Raw genomic sequence first — 21,491 nt, 5'->3', positions numbered from 1 at the left:
ACTGCTAATTTGAAATGTATATGGTGAGGGGAAAGTTGTCTCTCTGCTTTGTGATTCACAGGTGGCAGACCATTGTGACTCGAGTCAGTCTTTGAGAGGTGTGTTTTTTTCTTATTCCTTTCTTCCATTTCATGACTGTTGCAACAATGTATTTGGATATGGGGGTATCTCTTGTGAACATTTTAACCCATCAGGTACATAGAAGACGGCTTCAAGGCACAAAGCTTCTCAGTCGTAAGACATTTTGATTATGTATGTTTCACAATAAAGCCCATGTGATTTAGGATTAACGTAGGAAGACATTTAGAAGTTGTGTATGTGGAAGGAAAGGCCTGTGTGTCTATTGCTTTACTCGACAGATGTCGCAGCCTTGTCTTGTGGAAAAGTGAATCATGGGCAACAGGGTTTTCAGCAGGTGTAAGGTAAGCAAAATGATCTCGCTTGAATAGTTTCAGGATCCACACAGATTGAGAGGAGCAGCAAAGAACGTGAACAAAAAAGTTTGTACCATCTTATGCCTTCTCTATCAGATCCCTTCAAGAGACAAAATATCGGACCTTTGCTGCCTAGGAAGACCTTGATAATAGGTGTTACTTTTGAACCTTGAGACCCGTGAATCATTGAGACGCAAAGGGTTTGGACAGAAAACACTGCTAATTTGAAATGTATAGGGTGAAGGGAAAGTTGTCTCTCTGCTTTGTGATTCACAGGTGGCAGAGCATTATGACCCGAGTCAGTCTTGGAGAGGTGTGTTTTTTTTTCTTATTCCTTTCATGACTGTTGCAACAATGTATTTGTATATGGTGGTATCTCTTGTGAACATTTTAACCCATCAGGTACATAGAAGAGGGCTTCAAGACACAAAGCTTCTCAGTCGTAAGACTTTTTGATTATGTATGTTCTACAATAAAACCCATGTGATTTAGGATTAATGTAATAAGACATTTAGAAGTTGTGTATGTGGAAGGAAAGGCCTGTGTGTCTATTGCTTTACTCGACAGATGTCGCAGCCTTGTCTTGTGGAAAAGTGAATCTTGGGCAACAGGGTTTTCAGAAGGTGTAAGGTAAGCAAAATGATCTCGCTTGAATAGTTTCAGGATCCACACAGATTGAGAGGAGCAGCAAAGAAAGTGAAGAAAAAAGTTTGTACCATCTTATGTAGGAAGACATTTGGAAGTTGTGTTTGCGGAAGGAAAGAAAGGCCTGTGTGTCTATTGCTTTACTCGACAGATGTCGCAGCCTTGTCTTGTGGAAAAGTGAATCTTGGGGAACAGGGTTTTCAGCAGGTGTAAGGTAAGCAAAATGAGCTCTCTTGAATAGTTTCAGGATCCACAAAGATCGAGAGGAGCAGCAATGAAAGTGAAGAAAAAAGTTTGTACCATCTTATGTAGGAAGACATTTGGAAGTTGTGTTTGCGGAAGGAAAGAAAGGCCTGTGTGTCTATTGCTTTACTCGACAGATGTCGCAGCCTTGTCTTGTGGAAAAGTGAATCTTGGGCAACAGGGTTTTCAGCAGGTGTAAGGTAAGCAAAATGAGCTCTCTTGAATAGTTTCAGGATCCACAAAGATCGAGAGGAGCAGCAAAGAAAGTGAAGAAAAAAGTTTGTACCATCTCCTCAATCGGCATGTTTAGGAAGCTTTCTTTAGCGGTATTTGAAAAGAAGGTTCTTTGGGGAATTGAACAGATAGAGGAGACATGAATGGATATTGTTTCTGAGATGATGGCAAAAGCCAGTGTATCTTGTACTCAACACATGTGGCAGCAGTGTTCTGGGAGAGATGTGTCCCATGCCCTTAATATTAGAGCGTTGTGAGGTAAGCAGATTGTACTGTTATGATCTCTTTCACAAGTCACTTTATTTAATTTGGAGCAACAAAGTTGATGGTAGGCATCACACGCTACACAGTCTGGTTTTTGCTGTAATTCCTTTTGAAAATGCCTTCTCTCATTTCATCACAAAATGATGTGCACCCAATCATGTGTACCTAACATTTCAAAAGGTCCATGAATTGTCAGTTGTGTCTCTTGTTTGTGTGGGGAATGTTCTTATGCCTTCTCTATCAGATCCCTTCAAGAGACAAAATATCGGACCTTTTCTGCCTAGCAAGACCTCGATAATAGGTGTTACCTTTGAACCTTGAGACCCGTGAATCATTTAGACGCAAAAGGTTTGGACAGAAAACACTGCTAATTTGAAATGTATATGGTGAGGGGAAAGTTGTCTCTCTGCTTTGTGATTCACAGGTGGCAGACCATTATGACCCGAGTCAGTCTTTGAGAGGTGTGTTTTTTTTCTTATTGCTTTCATGACTGTTGCAACAATGTATTTGGATATGGGGGTATCTCTTGTGAACATTTTAACCCATCAGGTACATAGAAGACGGCTTCAAGGCACAAAGCTTCTCAGTTGTAAGACATTTTGATTATGTATGTTCCACAATAAAGCCCATGTGATTTAGGATTGAAATAGGAAGACATTTAGAAGTTGTGTATGTGGAAGGAAAGGCGTGTGTGCCTATTGCTTTAGTCGACAGATGTCGCAGCCTTGTCTTGTGGAAAAGTGAATCTTGGGCAACAGGGTTTTCAGAAGGTGTAAGGTAAGCAAAATGATCTCGCTTGAATGGTTTCAGGATCCACAAAGATTGAGAGGAGCAGCAAAGAAAGTGTGTACCATCTTATGTAGGAAGACATTTGGAAGTTGTGTTTGCGGAAGGAAAGAAACGTCTGTGTGTCTATTGCTTTACTCGACAGATGTCGCAGCCTTGTCTTGTGGAAAAGTGAATCTTGGGCAACAGGGATTTCAGCAGGTGTAAGGTAAGCAAAATGATCTTGCTTGAATAGTTTCAGGATCCACACAGATTGAGAGGAGCAGCAAAGAAAGTGAAGAAAAAAGTTTGTACCATCTTATGTAGGAAGACATTTGGAAGTTGTGTTTGCGGAAGGAAAGGCTTGTGTGTCTATTGCTTTACTCGACAGATGTTGCAGCCTTGTCTTGTGGAAAAGTGAATCTTGGACAACAGGGATTTCAGCAGGTGTAAGGTAAGCAAAATGATCTCGCTGGAATGGTTTCAGGATCCACACAGATTGAGAGGAGCAGCAAAGAAAGTGAAGAAAAGAGTTTGTACCATCTTATGTAGGAAGACATTTGGAAGTTGTGTTTGCGGAAGGAAAGAAAGGCCTGTGTGTCTATTGCTTTACTCGACAGATGTCGCGGCCTTGTCTTGTGGAAACGTGAATCTTGGGCAACAGGGATTTCAGCAGGTGTAAGGTAAGCAAAATGATCTTGCTTGAATAGTTTCAGGATCCACACAGATTGAGAGGAGCAGCAAAGAAAGTGAAGAAAAAAGTTTGTAACATCTTATGTAGGAAGACATTTGGAAGTTGTGTTTGCGGAAGGAAAGGCTTGTGTGTCTATTGCTTTACTCGACAGATGTCGCAGCCTTGTCTTGTGGAAAAGTGAATTTTGGGCAACACGGTTTTCAGAAGGTGTAAGGTAAGCAAAATGATCTCACTTGAAGGGTTTCAGGATCCACAAAGATTGAGAGGAGCGGCAAAGAAAGTGCAGAAAAAAGTTTGTACCATCTTATGTAGGAAGACATCTGGAAGTTGTGTTCGCGGAAGGAAAGGCCTGTGTGTCTATTGTTTTACTCGACAGATGTCGCAGCCTTGTCTTGTGGAAAAGTGAATTTTGGGCAACAGGGTTTTCAGAAGGTGTAAGGTAAGCAAAATGATCTCGCTTGAATGGTTTCAGGATCCACAAAGATTGAGAGGAGCGGCAAAGAAAGTGCAGAAAAAAGTTTGTACCATCTTATGTAGGAAGACATCTGGAAGTTGTGTTCGCGGAAGGAAAGGCCTGTGTGTCTATTGCTTTACTCGACATGTCGCAGCCTTGTCTTGTGGAAAAGTGAATCTTGGGCAACAGGGTTTTCAGAAGGTGTAAGGTAAGCAAAATGATCTCGCTTGAATGGTTTCAGGATCCACAAAGATTGAGAGGAGCGGCAAAGAAAGTGAAGAAGTAAGTGTGTACCATCTTATGTAGGAAGACATTTGGAAGTTGTGTTTGCGGAAGGAAAGAAAGGCCTGTGTATCTATTGCTTTACTCGACAGATGTCGCAGCCTTGTCTTGTGGAAAAGTGAATCTTGGGCAACAGGGATTTCAGCAGCTGTAAGGTAAGCAAAATGATCTTGCTTGAATAGTTTCAGGATCCACACAGATTGAGAGGAGCAGCAAAGAAAGTGAAGAAAAAAGTTTGTACCATCTTATGTAGGAAGACATTTGGAAGTTGTGTTTGCGGAAGGAAAGGCCTGTGTGTCTATTGCTTTACTCAACAGATGTCGCAGCCTTGTCTTGTGGAAAAGTGAATCTTGGGCAACAGGGTTTTCAGCAGGTGTAAGGTAAGCAAAATGATCTCACTGGAATGGTTTCAGGATCCACACATATTGAGAGGAGCAGCAAAGAAAGTGAAGAAAAGAGTTTGTACCATCTTATGTAGGAAGACATTTGGAAGTTGTGTTTGCGGATGGAAAGAAAGGCCTGTGTGTCTATTGCTTTACTCGACAGATGTCGCAGCCTTGTCTTGTGGAAAAGTGAGTCTTGGCCAACAGGGTTTTCAGAAGGTTTAAGGTAAGCAAAATGATCTCGCTTGAATGGTTTCAGGATCCACAAAGATTGAGAGGAGCGGCAAAGAAAGTGCAGAAAAAAGTTTGTACCATCTTATGTAGGAAGACATTCGGAAGTTGTGTTCGCGGAAGGAAAGGCCTGTGTGTCTATTGCTTTACTCGACAGATGTCGCAGCCTTGTCTTGTGGAAAAGTGAATCTTGGGCAACAGGGTTTTCAGAAGGTGTGAGGTAAGCAAAATGATCTCGCTTGAATGGTTTCAGGATCCACAAAGATTTAGAGGAGCAGCAAAGAAAGTGAAAAAGAAAGTGTGTACCATCTTATGTAGGAAGACATTTGGAAGTTGTGTTTGCGGAAGGAAAGAAAGGCCTGTGTGTCTATTGCTTTACTCGACAGATGTCGCAGCCTTGTCTTGTGGAAAAGTGAATCTTGGGCAACAGGGATTTCAGCAGGTGTAAGGTAAGCAAAATGATCTTGCTTGAATAGTTTCAGGATCCTCACAGATTGAGAGGAGCAGCAAAGAAAGTGAAGAAAAAAGTTTGTACCATCTTATGTAGGAAGACAATTGGAAGTTGTGTTTCCAGAAGGAAAGGCCTGTGTGTCTATTGCTTTACTCGACAGATGTCGCAGCCTTGTCTTGTGGAAAAGTGAATCTTGGGCAACAGGGTTTTCAGAAGGTGTGAGGTAAGCAAAATGATCTCGCTTGAATGGTTTCAGGATCCACAAAGATTTAGAGGAGCACCAAAGAAAGTGAAAAAGAAAGTGTGTACCATCTTATGTAGGAAGACATTTGGAAGTTGTGTTTGCGGAAGGAAAGGCCTGTGTGTCTATTGCTTTACTCGACAGATGTTGCAGCCTTGTCTTGTGGAAAAGTGAATCTTGGGCAACAGGGTTTTCAGAAGGTGTAAGGTAAGCAAAATGACCTCGCTTGAATGGTTTCAGGATCCACAAAGATTGAGAGGAGCGGCAAAGAAAGTGAAGAAGAAAGTGTGTACCATCTTATGTAGGAAGACATTTGGAAGTTGTGTTTGCGGAAGGAAAGAAAGGCCTGTGTGTCTATTGCTTTACTCGACAGATGTCGCAGCCTTGTCTTGTGGAAAAGTGAATCTTGGGCAACAGGGATTTCAGCAGGTGTAATGTAAGCAAAATGATCTTGCTTGAATAGTTTCAGGATCCACACAGATTGAGAGGAGCAGCAAAGAAAGTGAAGAAAAAAGTTTGTACCATCTTATGTAGGAAGACAATTGGAAGTTGTGTTTGCAGAAGGAAAGGCCTGTGTGTCTATTGCTTTACTCGACAGATGTCGCAGCCTTGTCTTGTGGAAAAGTGAATCTTGGGCAACAGGGATTTCAGCAGGTGTAAGGTAATCAAAATGATCTCGCTGGAATGGTTTCAGGATCCACAAAGATTGAGAGGAGCGGCAAAGAAAGTGCGGAAAAAAGTTTGTACCATCTTATGTAGGAAGACATTCGGAAGTTGTGTTCGCGGAAGGAAAGGCCTGTGTGTCTATTGCTTTACTCGACAGATGTCGCAGCCTTGTCTTGTGGAAAAGTGAATCATGGGCAACGGGGTTTTCAGAAGGTGTAAGGTAAGCAAAATGATCTTGCTTGAATGGTTTCAGGATCCACAAAGATTGAGAGGAGCGGCAAAGAAAGTGCAGAAAAAAGTTTGTACCATCTTATGTAGGAAGACATCTGGAAGTTGTGTTCGCGGAAGGAAAGGCCTGTGTGTCTATTGCTTTACTCGACAGATGTCGCAGCCTTGTCTTGTGGAAAAGTGAATCTTGGGCAACAGGGTTTTCAGCAGGTGTAAGGTAAGCAAAATGATCTCGCTTCAATGGTTTCAGGATCCACAAAGATTGAGAGGAGCAGCAAAGAAAGTGAAGAAAAAAGTTTGTACCATCTTATGCCTTCTCTATCAGATCCCTTCAAGACACAAAATATCGGACCTTTGCTGCCTAGGAAGACCTTGATTATAGTTGTTACCTTTGAACTTTGAGACTCGTCAATCATTGAGACGCAAAGGGTTTGGACAGAAAACACTGCTAATTTGAAATGTATAGGGTGAAGGGAAAGTTGTCTCTCTGCTTTGTGTTTCACAGGTGGCAGACCATTATGACCCGAGTCAGTCTTCGAGAGGTGTGTTTTTTTTCTTATTGCTTTCATGACTGTTGCAACAATGTATTTGGATATGGTGGTATCTCTTGTTAACATTTTAACCCATCAGGTACATAGAAGACTGCTTCAAGACACAAAGCTTCTCAGTCGTAAGACTTTTTGATTATGTATGTTCTACAATAAAGCCTGTGTGATCTAGGATTAACGTAGGAAGACGTTTAGAAGTTGTGTATGTGGAAGGAAAGGCCTGTGTGTCTATTGCTTTACTCGACAGATGTCGCAGCCTTGTCTTGTGGAAAAGTGAATCTTGGGCAACAGGGTTGTCAGCAGGTGTAAGGTAAGCAAAATGATCTCGCTTGAATGGTTTCAGGATCCACATAGATTGAGAGAAGCAGCAAAGAAAGTGAAGAAAAAAGTTTGTACCATCTTATGTAGGAAGACATTTGGAAGTTGTGTTCCCGGAAGGAAAGGCCTGTGTGTCTATTGCTTTTTTCGACAGATGTAGCAGCCTTGTCTTGTGGAAAAGTGAATCTTGGGCAACAGGGTTTTCAGCAGGTGTAAGGTAAGCAAAATAATCTCGCTGGAATGGTTTCAGGATCCACACATATTGAGAGGAGCAGCAAAGAAATTGAAGAAAAGTGTTTGTACCATCTTATGTAGGAAGACATTTGGAAGTTGTGTTCCCGGAAGGAAAGGCCTGTGTGTCTATTGCTTTTTTCGACAGATGTAGCAGCCTTGTCTTGTGGAAAAGTGAATCTTGGGCAACAGGGATTTCAGCAGGTGTAAGGTAAGCAAAATGATCTTGCTTGAATAGTTTCAGGATCCACACAGATAGAGAGGAGCAGCAAAGAAAGTGAAGAAAAAAGTTTGTACCATCTCCTCAATCGGCATGTTTAGGAAGCTTTCTTTAGCAGTATTTGAAAAGAAGGTTCTTTGGGGAATTGAACAGATAGAGGAGACATGAATGGATATTGTTTCTGAGATGATGGCAAAAGCCAGTGTATCTTGTACTCAACACATGTGGCAGCAGTGTTCTGGGAGAGATGTGTCCCATGCCCTAAATATTAGAGCGTTGTGAGGTAAGCAGATTGTACTGTTAGGATCTCTTTCACAAGTCACTTTATTTAATTTGGAGCAACAAAGTTGATGGTAGGCATCACACGCTACACAGTCTGGTTTTTGCTGTAATTCCTTTTCAAAATGCCTTCTCTCATTTCATCACAAAATGATGTGCACCCTAACATGTGTACCTAACATTTCAAAAGGTCCATGAATTGTCAGTTGTGTCTCTTGTTTGTGCGGGGAATGTTCTTATGCCTTCTCTATCAGATCCCTTCAAGAGACAAAATATCGGACCTTTGCTACCTAGGAAGACCTCGATAATAGGTGTTACCTTTGAACCTTGAGACCCGTGAATCATTTAGACGCAAAAGGTTTGGACAGAAAACACTGCTAATTTGAAATGTATATGGTGAGGGGAAAGTTGTCTCTGCTTTGTGATTCACAGGTGGCAGACCATTATGACCCGAGTCAGTCTTTGAGAGGTGTGTTTTTTTTCTTATTGCTTTCATGACTGTTGCAACAATGTATTTGGATATGGGGGTATCTCTTGTGAGCATTTTAACCCATCAGGTACATAGAAGACGGCTTCAAGGCACAAAGCTTCTCAGTTGTAAGACATTTTGATTATGTATGTTCCACAATAAAGCCCATGTGATTTAGGATTGAAATAGGAAGACATTTAGAAGTTGTTTATGTGGAAGGAAAGGCATGTGTGTCTTTTGCTTTACTCGACAGATGTCGCAGCCTTGTCTTGTGGAAAAGTGAATCTTGGGCAACAGGGTTTTCAGAAGGTTTAAGGTAAGCAAAATGATCTTGCTTGAATAGTTTCAGGATCCACACAGATTGAGAGGAGCGGCAAAGAAAGTACAGAAAAAAGTTTGTACCATCTTATGTAGGAAGACATCTGGAAGTTGTGTTCGCGGAAGGAAAGGCCTGTGTGTCTATTGCTTTACTCGACAGATGTCGCAGCCTTGTCTTGTGGAAAAGTGAATCTTGGGCAACAGGGTTTTCAGCAGGTGTAAGGTAAGCAAAATGATCTCGCTTGAATGGTTTCAGGATCCACAAAGATTGAGAGGAGCAGCAAAGAAAGTGAAGAAAAAAGTTTGTACCATCTTATGCCTTCTCTATCAGATCCCTTCGAGACACAAAATATCGGACCTTTGCTGCCTAGGAAGACCTTGATTATAGTTGTTACCTTTGAACCTTGAGACTCGTCAATCATTGAGACGCAAAGGGTTTGGACAGAAAACACTGCTAATTTGAAATGTATAGGGTGAAGGGAAAGTTGTCTCTCTGCTTTGTGTTTCACAGGTGGCAGACCATTATGACCCGAGTCAGTCTTCGAGAGGTGTGTTTTTTTTCTTATTGCTTTCATGACTGTTGCAACAATGTATTTGGATATGGTGGTATCTCTTGTGAACATTTTAACCCATCAGGTACATAGAAGACGGCTTCAAGACACAAAGTTTTTCAGTCTTAAGACTTTTTGATTATGTATGTTCTACAATAAAGCCTGTGTGATTTAGGATTAACGTAGGAAGACGTTTAGAAGTTGTGTATGTGGAAGGAAAGGCCTGTGTGTCTATTGCTTTACTCGACAGATGTCGCAGCTTTGTCTTGTGGAAAAGTGAATCTTGGGCAACAGGGTTTTCAGAAGGTATAAGGTAAGCAAAATGATCTCGCTTGAATAGTTTCAGGATCCACGCAGATTGAGAGGAGCAGCAAAGAAAGTGAAGAAAAAAGTTTGTACCATCTTATGTAGGAAGACATTTGGAAGTTGTGTTTGCGGAAGGAAAGAAAGGCCTGTGTGTCTATTGCTTTACTCGACAGATGTCGCAGCCTTGTCTTGTGGAAAAGTGAATCTTGGGCAACAGGGTTTTCAGCAGGTGTAAGGTAAGCAAAATGAGCTCTCTTGAATAGTTTCAGGATCCACATAGATCGAGAGGAGCAGCAATGAAAGTGAAGAAAAAAGTTTGTACCATCTTATGTAGGAAGACATTTGGAAGTTGTGTTTGCGGAAGGAAAGAAAGGCCTGTGTGTCTATTGCTTTACTCGACAGATGTCGCAGCCTTGTCTTGTGGAAAAGTGAATCTTGGGCAACAGGGTTTTCAGCAGGTGTAAGGTAAGCAAAATGAGCTCTCTTGAATAGTTTCAGGATCCACAAAGATCGAGAGGAGCAGCAAAGAAAGTGAAGAAAAAAGTTTGTACCATCTCCTCAATCGGCATGTTTAGGAAGCTTTCTTTAGCAGTATTTGAAAAGAAGGTTCTTTGGGGAATTGAACAGATAGAGGAGACATGAATGGATATTGTTTCTGAGATGATGGCAAAAGCCAGTGTATCTTGTACTCAACACATGTGGCAGCAGTGTTCTGGGAGAGATGTGTCCCATGCCCTTAATATTAGAGCGTTGTGAGGTAAGCAGATTGTACTGTTATGATCTCTTTCACAAGTCACTTTATTTAATTTGGAGCAACAAAGTTGATGGTAGGCATCACACGCTACACAGTCTGGTTTTTGCTGTAATTCCTTTTGAAAATGCCTTCTCTCATTTCATCACAAAATGATGTGCACCCAATCATGTGTACCTAACATTTCAAAAGGTCCATGAATTGTCAGTTGTGTCTCTTGTTTGTGTGGGGAATGTTCTTATGCCTTCTCTATCAGATCCCTTCAAGAGACAAAATATCGGACCTTTTCTGCCTAGCAAGACCTCGATAATAGGTGTTACCTTTGAACCTTGAGACCCGTGAATCATTTAGACGCAAAAGGTTTGGACAGAAAACACTGCTAATTTGAAATGTATATGGTGAGGGGAAAGTTGTCTCTCTGCTTTGTGATTCACAGGTGGCAGACCATTATGACCCGAGTCAGTCTTTGAGAGGTGTGTTTTTTTTCTTATTGCTTTCATGACTGTTGCAACAATGTATTTGGATATGGGGGTATCTCTTGTGAACATTTTAACCCATCAGGTACATAGAAGACGGCTTCAAGGCACAAAGCTTCTCAGTTGTAAGACATTTTGATTATGTATGTTCCACAATAAAGCCCATGTGATTTAGGATTGAAATAGGAAGACATTTAGAAGTTGTGTATGTGGAAGGAAAGGCATGTGTGCCTATTGCTTTAGTCGACAGATGTCGCAGCCTTGTCTTGTGGAAAAGTGAATCTTGGGCAACAGGGTTTTCAGAAGGTGTAAGGTAAGCAAAATGATCTCGCTTGAATGGTTTCAGGATCCACAAAGATTGAGAGGAGTGGCAAAGAAAGTGCAGAAAAAAGTTTGTACCATCTTATGTAGGAAGACATTTGGAAGTTGTGTTCGTGGAAGGAAAGGCCTGTGTGTCTATTGCTTTACTCGACAGATGTCGCAGCCTTGTCTTGTGGAAAAGTGAATCTTGGGCAACAGGGTTTTCAGAAGGTGTAAGGTAAGCAAAATGATCTCGCTTGAATGGTTTCAGGATCCACAAAGATTTAGAGGAGCAGCAAAGAAAGTGTGTACCATCTTATGTAGGAAGACATTTGGAAGTTGTGTTTGCGGAAGGAAAGAAACGTCTGTGTGTCTATTGCTTTACTCGACAGATGTCGCAGCCTTGTCTTGTGGAAAAGTGAATCTTGGGCAACAGGGATTTCAGCAGGTGTAAGGTAAGCAAAATGATCTTGCTTGAATAGTTTCAGGATCCACACAGATTGAGAGGAGCAGCAAAGAAAGTGAAGAAAAAAGTTTGTACCATCTTATGTAGGAAGACATTTGGAAGTTGTGTTTGCGGAAGGAAAGGCTTGTGTGTCTATTGCTTTACTCGACAGATGTCGCAGCCTTGTCTTGTGGAAAAGTGAATCTTGGACAACAGGGATTTCAGCAGGTGTAAGGTAAGCAAAATGATCTCGCTGGAATGGTTTCAGGATCCACACAGATTGAGAGGAGCAGCAAAGAAAGTGAAGAAAAGAGTTTGTACCATCTTATGTAGGAAGACATTTGGAAGTTGTGTTTGCGGAAGGAAAGAAAGGCCTGTGTGTCTATTGCTTTACTCGACAGATGTCGCGGCCTTGTCTTGTGGAAACGTGAATCTTGGGCAACAGGGATTTCAGCAGGTGTAAGGTAAGCAAAATGATCTTCCTTGAATAGTTTCAGGATCCACACAGATTGAGAGGAGCAGCAAAGAAAGTGAAGAAAAAAGTTTGTAACATCTTATGTAGGAAGACATTTGGAAGTTGTGTTTGCGGAAGGAAAGGCTTGTGTGTCTATTGCTTTACTCGACAGATGTCGCAGCCTTGTCTTGTGGAAAAGTGAATTTTGGGCAACACGGTTTTCAGAAGGTGTAAGGTAAGCAAAATGATCTCACTTGAATGGTTTCAGGATCCACAAAGATTGAGAGGAGCGGCAAAGAAAGTGCAGAAAAAAGTTTGTACCATCTTATGTAGGAAGACATCTGGAAGTTGTGTTCGCGGAAGGAAAGGCCTGTGTGTCTATTGCTTTACTCGACATGTCGCAGCCTTGTCTTGTTTAAAAGTGAATCTTGGGCAACAGGGTTTTCAGAAGGTGTAAGGTAAGCAAAATGATCTCGCTTGAATGGTTTCAGGATCCACAAAGATTGAGAGGAGCGGCAAAGAAAGTGAAGAAGTAAGTGTGTACCATCTTATGTAGGAAGACATTTGGAAGTTGTGTTTGCGGAAGGAAAGAAAGGCCTGTGTATCTATTGCTTTACTCGACAGATGTCGCAGCCTTGTCTTGTGGAAAAGTGAATCTTGGGCAACAGGGATTTCAGCAGCTGTAAGGTAAGCAAAATGATCTTGCTTGAATAGTTTCAGGATCCACACAGATTGAGAGGAGCAGCAAAGAAAGTGAAGAAAAAAGTTTGTACCATCTTATGTAGGAAGACATTTGGAAGTTGTGTTTGCGGAAGGAAAGGCCTGTGTGTCTATTGCTTTACTCAACAGATGTCGCAGCCTTGTCTTGTGGAAAAGTGAATCTTGGGCAACAGGGTTTTCAGAAGGTTTAAGGTAAGCAAAATGATCTTGCTTGAATGGTTTCAGGATCCACAAAGATTGAGAGGAGCGGCAAAGAAAGTGAAGAAGTAAGTGTGTACCATCTTATGTAGGAAGACATTTGGAAGTTGTGTTTGCGGAAGGAAAGAAAGGCCTGTGTATCTATTGCTTTACTCGACAGATGTCGCAGCCTTGTCTTGTGGAAAAGTGAATCTTGGGCAACAGGGATTTCAGCAGCTGTAAGGTAAGCAAAATGATCTTGCTTGAATAGTTTCAGGATCCACACAGATTGAGAGGAGCAGCAAAGAAAGTGAAGAAAAAAGTTTGTACCATCTTATGTAGGAAGACATTTGGAAGTTGTGTTTGCGGAAGGAAAGGCCTGTGTGTCTATTGCTTTACTCAACAGATGTCGCAGCCTTGTCTTGTGGAAAAGTGAATCTTGGGCAACAGGGTTTTCAGCAGGTGTAAGGTAAGCAAAATGATCTCGCTGGAATGGTTTCAGGATCCACACATATTGAGAGGAGCAGCAAAGAAAGTGAAGAAAAGAGTTTGTACCATCTTATGTAGGAAGACATTTGGAAGTTGTGTTTGCGGAAGGAAAGAAAGGCCTGTGTGTCTATTGCTTTACTCGACAGATGTCGCAGCCTTGTCTTGTGGAAAAGTGAGTCTTGGCCAAAAGGGTTTTCAGAAGGTTTAAGGTAAGCAAAATGATCTTGCTTGAATGGTTTCAGGATCCACAAAGATTGAGAGGAGCGGCAAAGAAAGTGCAGAAAAAAGTTTGTACCATCTTATGTAGGAAGACATTCGGAAGTTGTGTTCGCGGAAGGAAAGGCCTGTGTGTCTATTGCTTTACTCGACAGATGTCGCAGCCTTGTCTTGTGGAAATGTGAATCTTGGGCAACAGGGTTTTCAGAAGGTGTGAGGTAAGCAAAATGATCTCGCTTGAATGGTTTCAGGATCCACAAAGATTTAGAGGAGCAGCAAAGAAAGTGAAAAAGAAAGTGTGTACCATCTTATGTAGGAAGACATTTGGAAGTTGTGTTTGCGGAAGGAAAGAAAGGCCTGTGTGTCTATTGCTTTACTCGACAGATGTCGCAGCCTTGTCTTGTGGAAAAGTGAATCTTGGGCAACAGGGATTTCAGCAGGTGTAAGGTAAGCAAAATGATCTTGCTTGAATAGTTTCAGGATCCACACAGATTGAGAGGAGCAGCAAAGAAAGTGAAGAAAAAAGTTTGTACCATCTTATGTAGGAAGACAATTGGAAGTTGTGTTTCCAGAAGGAAAGGCCTGTGTGTCTATTGCTTTACTCGACAGATGTCGCAGCCTTGTCTTGTGGAAAAGTGAATCTTGAGCAACAGGGTTTTCAGAAGGTGTAAGGTAAGCAAAATGACCTCGCTTGAATGGTTTCAGGATCCACAAAGATTGAGAGGAGCGGCAAAGAAAGTGAAGAAGAAAGTGTGTACCATCTTATGTAGGAAGACATCTGGAAGTTGTGTTTGCGGAAGGAAAGAAAGGCCTGTGTGTCTATTGCTGTACTCGACAGATGTCGCAGCCTTGTCTTGTGGAAAAGTGAATCTTGGGCAACAGGGATTTCAGCAGGTGTAAGGAAAGCAAAATGATCTTGCTTGAATAGTTTCAGGATCCACACAGATTGAGAGGAGCAGCAAAGAAAGTGAAGAAAAAAGTTTGTACCATCTTATGTAGGAAGACAATTGGAAGTTGTGTTTCCAGAAGGAAAGGCCTGTGTGTCTATTGCTTTACCAGACAGATGTCGCAGCCTTGTCTTGTGGAAAAGTGAATCTTGAGCAACAGGGTTTTCAGAAGGTGTAAGGTAAGCAAAATGACCTCGCTTGAATGGTTTCAGGATCCACAAAGATTGAGACGAGCGGCAAAGAAAGTGCAGAAAAAAGTTTGTACCATCTTATGTAGGAAGACATTCGGAAGTTGTGTGCGCGGAAGGAAAGGCCTGTGTGTCTATTGCTTTACTCGACAGATGTCGCAGCCTTGTCTTGTGGAAAAGTGAATCTTGGGCAACAGGGTTTTCAGAAGGTGTCAGGTAAGCAAAATGATCTCGCTTGAATGGTTTCAGGATCCACAAAGATTTAGAGGAGCAGCAAAGAAAGTGAAAAAGAAAGTGTGTACCATCTTATGTAGGAAGACATTTGGAAGTTGTGTTTGCGTAAGGAAAGAAAGGCCTGTGTGTCTATTGCTTTACTCGACAGATGTCGCAGCCTTGTCTTGTGGAAAAGTGAATCTTGGGCAACAGGGTTTTCAGCAGGTGTAAGGTAAGCAAAATGATCTCGCTGGAATGGTTTCAGGATCCACACAGCAAAGAAAGTGAAGAAAAGTGTTTGCACCATCTTATGTAGGAAGACATTTGGAAGTTGTGTTTGCGGAAGGAAAGAAAGGCCTGTGTGTCTATTGCTTTACTCGACAGATGTCGCAGCCTTGTCTTGTGGAAAAGTGAATCTTGGGCAACAGGGATTTCAGCAGGTGTAAGGTAAGCAAAATGATCTTGCTTGAATAGTTTCAGGATCCACACAGATTGAGAGGAGCAGCAAAGAAAGTGAAGGAAAAAGTTTGTACCATCTTATGTAGGAAGACATTCGGAAGTTGTGTTCGCGGAAGGAAAGGCCTGTGTGTCTATTGCTTTACTCGACAGATGTCGCAGCCTTGTCTTGTGGAAATGTGAATCTTGGGCAACAGGGTTTTCAGAAGGTGTGAGGTAAGCAAAATGATCTCGCTTGAATGGTTTCAGGATCCACAAAGATTTAGAGGAGCAGCAAAGAAAGTGAAAAAGAAAGTGTGTACCATCTTATGTAGGAAGACATTTGGAAGTTGTGTTTGCGGAAGGAAAGAAAGGCCTGTGTGTCTATTGCTTTACTCGACAGATGTCGCAGCCTTGTCTTGTGGAAAAGTGAATCTTGGGCAACAGGGTTTTCAGAAGGTGTAAGGTAAGCAAAATGATCTTGCTTGAATGGTTTCAGGATCCACAAAGATTGAGAGGAGCGGCAAAGAAAGTGCAGAAAAAAGTTTGTACCATCTTATGTAGGAAGACATCTGGAAGTTGTGTTCGCGGAAGGAAAGGCCTGTGTGTCTATTGCTTTACTCGACAGATGTAGCAGCTTTGTCTTGTGGAAAAGTGAATCTTGGGCAACAGGGTTTTCAGCAGGTGTAAGGTAAGCAAAATGATCTCGCTTGAATGGTTTCAGGATCCACAAAGATTGAGAGGAGCAGCAAAGAAAGTGAAGAAAAAAGTTTGTACCATCTTATGCCTTCTCTATCAGATCCCTTCAAGACACAAAATATCGGACCTTTGCTGCCTAGGAAGACCTTGATTATAGTTGTTACCTTTGAACCTTGAGACTCGTCAGTCATTGAGACGCAAAGGGTTTGGACAGAAAACACTGCTAATTTGAAATGTTATGGGTGAAGGGAAAGTTGTCTCTCTGCTTTGTGTTTCACAGGTGGCAGACCATTATGACCCGAGTCAGTCTTCGAGAGGTGTGTTTTTTTTCTTATTGCTTTCATGACTGTTGCAACAATGTATTTGGATATGGTGGTATCTCTTGTGAACATTTTAACCCATCAGGTACATAGAAGTCGGCTTCAAGACACAAAGCTTCTCAGTCTTAAGACTTTTTGATTATGTATGTTCTACAATAAAGCCTGTGTGATGTAGGATTAACATAGGAAGACGTTTAGAAGTTGTGTATGTGGAAGGAAAGGCCTGTGTGTCTATTGCTTTACTCGACAGATGTCGCAGCCTTGTCTTGTGGAAAAGTGAATCTTGGGCAACAGGGTTGTCAGCAGGTGTAAGGTAAGCAAAATGATCTCGCTTGAATAGTTTCAGGATCCACATAGATTGAGAGGAGCAGCAAAGAAAGTGAAGAAAAAAGTTTGTACCATCTTATGTAGGAAGACATTTGAAAGTTGTGTTCGCGGAAGGAAAGGCCTGTGTGTCTATTGCTTTTTTCGACAGATGTAGCAGCCTTGTCTTGTGGAAAAGTGAATCTTGGGCAACAGGGTTTTCAGTAGGTGTAAGGTAAGCAAAATGAGCTCTCTTGAATAGTTTCAGGATCCACAAAGATCGAGAGGAGCAGCAAAGAAAGTGAAGAAAAAAGTTTGTACCATCTCCTCAATTGGCATGTTTAGGAAGCTTTGTTTAGCGGTATTTGAAAAGAAGGTTCTTTGGGGAATTGAACAGATAGAGGAGACATGAATGGATATTGTTTCTGAGATGATGGCAAAAGCCAGTGTATCTTGTACTCAACACATGTGGCAGCAGTGTTCTGGGAGAGATGTGTCCCATGCCCTAAATATTAGAGCGTTGTGAGGTAAGCAGATTGTACTGTTAGGATCTCTTTCACAAGTCACTTTATTTAATTTGGAGCAACAAAGTTGATGGTAGGCATCACACGCTACACAGTCTGGTTTTTGCTGTAATTCCTTTTGAAAATGCCTTCTCTCATTTCATCACAAAATGATGTGCACCCTAACATGTGTACCTAACATTTCAAAAGGTCCATGAATTGTCAGTTGTGTCTCTTGTTTGTGCGGGGAATGTTCTTATGCCTTCTCAATCAGATCCCTTCAAGAGACAAAATATCGGACCTTTGCTACCTAGGAAGACCTCAGTAATAGGTGTTACCTTTGAACCTTGAGACCCCTGAATCATTTAGACGCAAAAGGTTTGGATAGAAAACACTGCTAATTTGAAATGTATATGGTGAGGGGAAAGTTGTCTCTGCTTTGTGATTCACAGGTGGCAGACCATTATGACCCGAGTCAGTCTTTGAGAGGTGTGTTTTTTTTCTTATTGCTTTCATGACTGTTGCAACAATGTATTTGGATATGGGGGTATCTCTTGTGAGCATTTTAACCCATCAGGTACATAGAAGACGGCTTCAAGGCACAAAGCTTCTCAGTTGTAAGACATTTTGATTATGTATGTTCCACAATAAAGCCCATGTGATTTAGGATTGAAATAGGAAGACATTTAGAAGTTGTGTATGTGGAAGGAAAGGCATGTGTGCCTATTGCTTTACTCGACAGATGTCGCAGCCTTGTCTTGTGGAAAAGTGAATCTTGGGCAACAGGGTTTTCAGAAGGTTTAAGGTAAGCAAAATGATCTCGCTTGAATGGTTTCAGGATCCACAAAGATTGAGAGGAGCGGCAAAGAAAGCGCAGAAAAAAGTTTGTACCATCTTATGTAGGAAGACATTCGGAAGTTGTGTTCGCGGAAGGAAAGGCCTGTGTGTCTATTGCTTTACTCGACAGATGTCGCAGCCTTGTCTTGTGGAAAAGTGAATCTTGGGCAACAGGGTTTTCAGAAGGTGTGAGGTAAGCAAAATGATCTCGCTTGAATGGTTTCAGGATCCACAAAGATTGAGAGGAGCGGCAAAGAAAGTGAAGAAGAAAGTGTGTACCATCTTATGTAGGAAGACATTTGGAAGTTGTGTTTGCGGAAGGAAAGAAAGGCCTCTGTGTCTATTGCTTTACTCGACAGATGTCGCAGCCTTGTCTTGTGGAAAAGTGAATCTTGGGGCAACAGGGATTTCAGCAGGTGTAATGTAAGCAAAATGATCTTGCTTGAATAGTTTCAGGATCCACACAGATTGAGAGGAGCAGCAAAGAAAGTGAAGAAAAAAGTTTGTACCATCTTATGTAGGAAGTCAATTGGAAGTTGTGTTTGCAGAAGGAAAGGCCTGTGTGTCTATTGCTTTACTCGACAGATGTCGCAGCCTTGTCTTGTGGAAAAGTGAATCTTGGGCAACAGGGATTTCAGCAGGTGTAAGGTAATCAAAATGATCTCGCTGGAATGGTTTCAGGATCCACAAAGATTGAGAGGAGCGGCAAAGAAAGTGCGGAAAAAAGTTTGTACCATCTTATGTAGGAAGACATTCGGAAGTTGTGTTCGCGGAAGGAAAGGCCTGTGTGTCTATTGCTTTACTCGACAGATGTCGCAGCCTTGTCTTGTGGAAAAGTGAATCTTGGGCAACAGGGATTTCAGCAGGTGTAAGGTAAGCAAAATGATCTTGCTTGAATAGTTTCAGGATCCACACAGATTGAGAGGAGCAGCAAACAAAGTGAAGAAAAAAGTTTGTACCATCTTATGTAGGAAGATATTTGGAAGTTGTGTTCGTGGAAGGAAAGGCCTGTGTGTCTATTGCTTTACTCGACAGATGTCGCAGCCTTGTCTTGTGGAAAAGTGAATCATGGGTAACGGGGTTTTCAGAAGGTGTAAGGTAAGCAAAATTATCTTGCTTGAATGGTTTCAGGATCCACAAAGATTGAGAGGAGCGGCAAAGAAAGTGCAGAAAAAAGTTTGTACCATCTTATGTAGGAAGACATCTGGAAGTTGTGTTCGCGGAAGGAAAGGCCTGTGTGTCTATTGCTTTACTCGACAGATGTCGCAGCCTTGTCTTGTGGAAAAGTGAATCTTGGGCAACAGGGTTTTCAGCAGGTGTAAGGTAAGCAAAATGATCTTGCTTGAATGGTTTTAGGATCCACAAAGATTGAGAGGAGCAGCAAAGAAAGTGAAGAAAAAAGTTTGTACCATCTTATGCCTTCTCTATCAGATCCCTTCAAGACACTAAATATCGGACCTTTGCTGCCTAGGAAGACCTTGATTATAGTTGTTACCTTTGAACTTTGAGACTCGTCAATCATTGAGACGCAAAGGGTTTGGACAGAAAACACTGCTAATTTGAAATGTATAGGGTCAAGGGAAAGTTGTCTCTCTGCTTTGTGTTTCACAGGTGGCAGACCTTTATGACCCGAGTCAGTCTTCGAGAGGTGTGGTTTTTTTCTTATTGCTTTCATGACTGTTGCAACAATGTATTTGGATATGGTGGTATCTCTTGTGAACATTTTAACCCATCAGGTACATAGAAGACGGCTTCAAGACACAAAGCTTATCAGTCGTAAGACTTTTTGATTATGTATGTTCTACAATAAAGCCTGTGTGATCTAGGATTAACGTAGGAAGACGTTTAGAAGTTGTGTATGTGGAAGGAAAGGCCTGTGTGTCTATTGCTTTACTCGACAGATGTCGCAGCCTTGTCTTGTGGAAAAGTGAATCTTGGGCAACAGGGTTGTCAGCAGGTGTAAGGTAAGCAAAATGATCTCGCTTGAATAGTTTCAGGATCCACATAGATTGAGAGGAGCAGCAAAGAAAGTGAAGAAAAAAGTGTGTACCATCTTATGTAGGAAGACATTTGGAAGTTGTGTTCGCGGAAGGAAAGGCCTGTGTGTCTATTGCTTTTTTCGACAGATGTAGCAGCCTTGTCTTGTGGAAAAGTGAATCTTGGGCAACAGGGTTTTCAGCAGGTGTAAGGTAAGCAAAATGAGCTCTCTTGAATAGTTTCAGGATCCACAAAGATTGAGAGGAGCAGCAAAGAAAGTGAAGAAAAAAGTTTGTACCATCTTATGCCTTCTCTATCAGATCCCTTCAAGACACTAAATATCGGACCTTTGCTGCCTAGGAAGACCTTGATTATAGTTGTTACCTTTGAACTTTGAGACTCGTCAATCATTGAGACGCAAAGGGTTTGGACAGAAAACACTGCTAATTTGAAATGTATAGGGTCAAGGGAAAGTTGTCTCTCTGCTTTGTGTTTCACAGGTGGCAGACCTTTATGACCCGAGTCAGTCTTCGAGAGGTGTGGTTTTTTTCTTATTGCTTTCATGACTGTTGCAACAATGTATTTGGATATGGTGGTATCTCTTGTGAACATTTTAACCCATCAGGTACATAGAAGACGGCTTCAAGACACAAAGCTTATCAGTCGTAAGACTTTTTGATTATGTATGTTCTACAATAAAGCCTGTGTGATCTAGGATTAACGTAGGAAGACGTTTAGAAGTTGTGTATGTGGAAGGAAAGGCCTGTGTGTCTATTGCTTTACTCGACAGATGTCGCAGCCTTGTCTTGTGGAAAAGTGAATCTTGGGCAACAGGGTTGTCAGCAGGTGTAAGGTAAGCAAAATGATCTCGCTTGAATAGTTTCAGGATCCACATAGATTGAGAGGAGCAGCAAAGAAAGTGAAGAAAAAAGTGTGTACCATCTTATGTAGGAAGACATTTGGAAGTTGTGTTCGCGGAAGGAAAGGCCTGTGTGTCTATTGCTTTTTTCGACAGATGTAGCAGCCTTGTCTTGTGGAAAAGTGAATCTTGGGCAACAGGGTTTTCAGCAGGTGTAAGGTAAGCAAAATGAGCTCTCTTGAATAGTTTCAGGATCCACAAAGATCGAGAGGAGCAGCAAAAAAAGTGAAGAAAAAAGTTTGTACCATCTCCTCAATCGGCATGTTTAGGAAGCTTTGTTTAGCGGTATTTGAAAAGAAGGTTCTTTGGGGAATTGAACAGATAGAGGAGACATGAATGGATATTGTTTCTGAGATGATGGCAAAAGCCAGTGTATCTTGTACTCAACACATGTGGCAGCAGTGTTCTGGGAGAGATGTGTCCCATGCCCTAAATATTAGAGCGTTGTGAGGTAAGCAGATTGTACTTTTAGGATCTCTTTCACAAGTCACTTTATTTAATTTGGAGCAACAAAGTTGATGGTAGGCATCACACGCTACACAGTCTGGTTTTTGCTGTAATTCCTTTTCAAAATGCCTTCTCTCATTTCATCACAAAATGATGTGCACCCTAACATTTCAAAAGGTCCATGAATTGTCAGTTGTGTCTCTTGTTTGTGTGGGGAATG

General features: G+C 41.7%; 2 long non-coding RNA genes across 3 annotated transcripts in view; both read left to right on the top strand.

Moving 5' to 3' along the window:
- Positions 1 to 1,130, top strand: part of LOC128467411 (uncharacterized) — a 129,274-nt gene extending 128,144 nt beyond the window's left edge. The window contains exons 3-4 of one of the 2 annotated variants that reach the window (XR_008345717.1): positions 99 to 314; positions 950 to 1,130. This is a non-coding gene — a long non-coding RNA (uncharacterized LOC128467411). Of the gene's footprint in view, positions 1 to 98; positions 485 to 949 lie in introns of those variants that run through there. The other variant, XR_008345716.1, reaches the window with a different exon arrangement.
- Positions 1,131 to 10,571: 9,441 nt separating this feature from the next.
- On the top strand, positions 10,572 to 16,023 carry LOC128467413 (uncharacterized). The gene is made up of 2 exons (XR_008345719.1): positions 10,572 to 12,793; positions 13,702 to 16,023. It is a non-coding gene; the product is annotated as an uncharacterized LOC128467413 (long non-coding RNA).
- Positions 16,024 to 21,491: the final 5,468 nt, after the last annotated feature.

Source organism: Spea bombifrons, chromosome 10 (genome assembly GCF_027358695.1).
Source record: "Spea bombifrons isolate aSpeBom1 chromosome 10, aSpeBom1.2.pri, whole genome shotgun sequence".
Classification (NCBI taxonomy): Eukaryota; Metazoa; Chordata; class Amphibia; order Anura; family Pelobatidae; genus Spea; species Spea bombifrons.
Note: the sequence above shows the minus strand (reverse complement) of the source record. Positions and strands in the feature narration are given on the sequence as shown.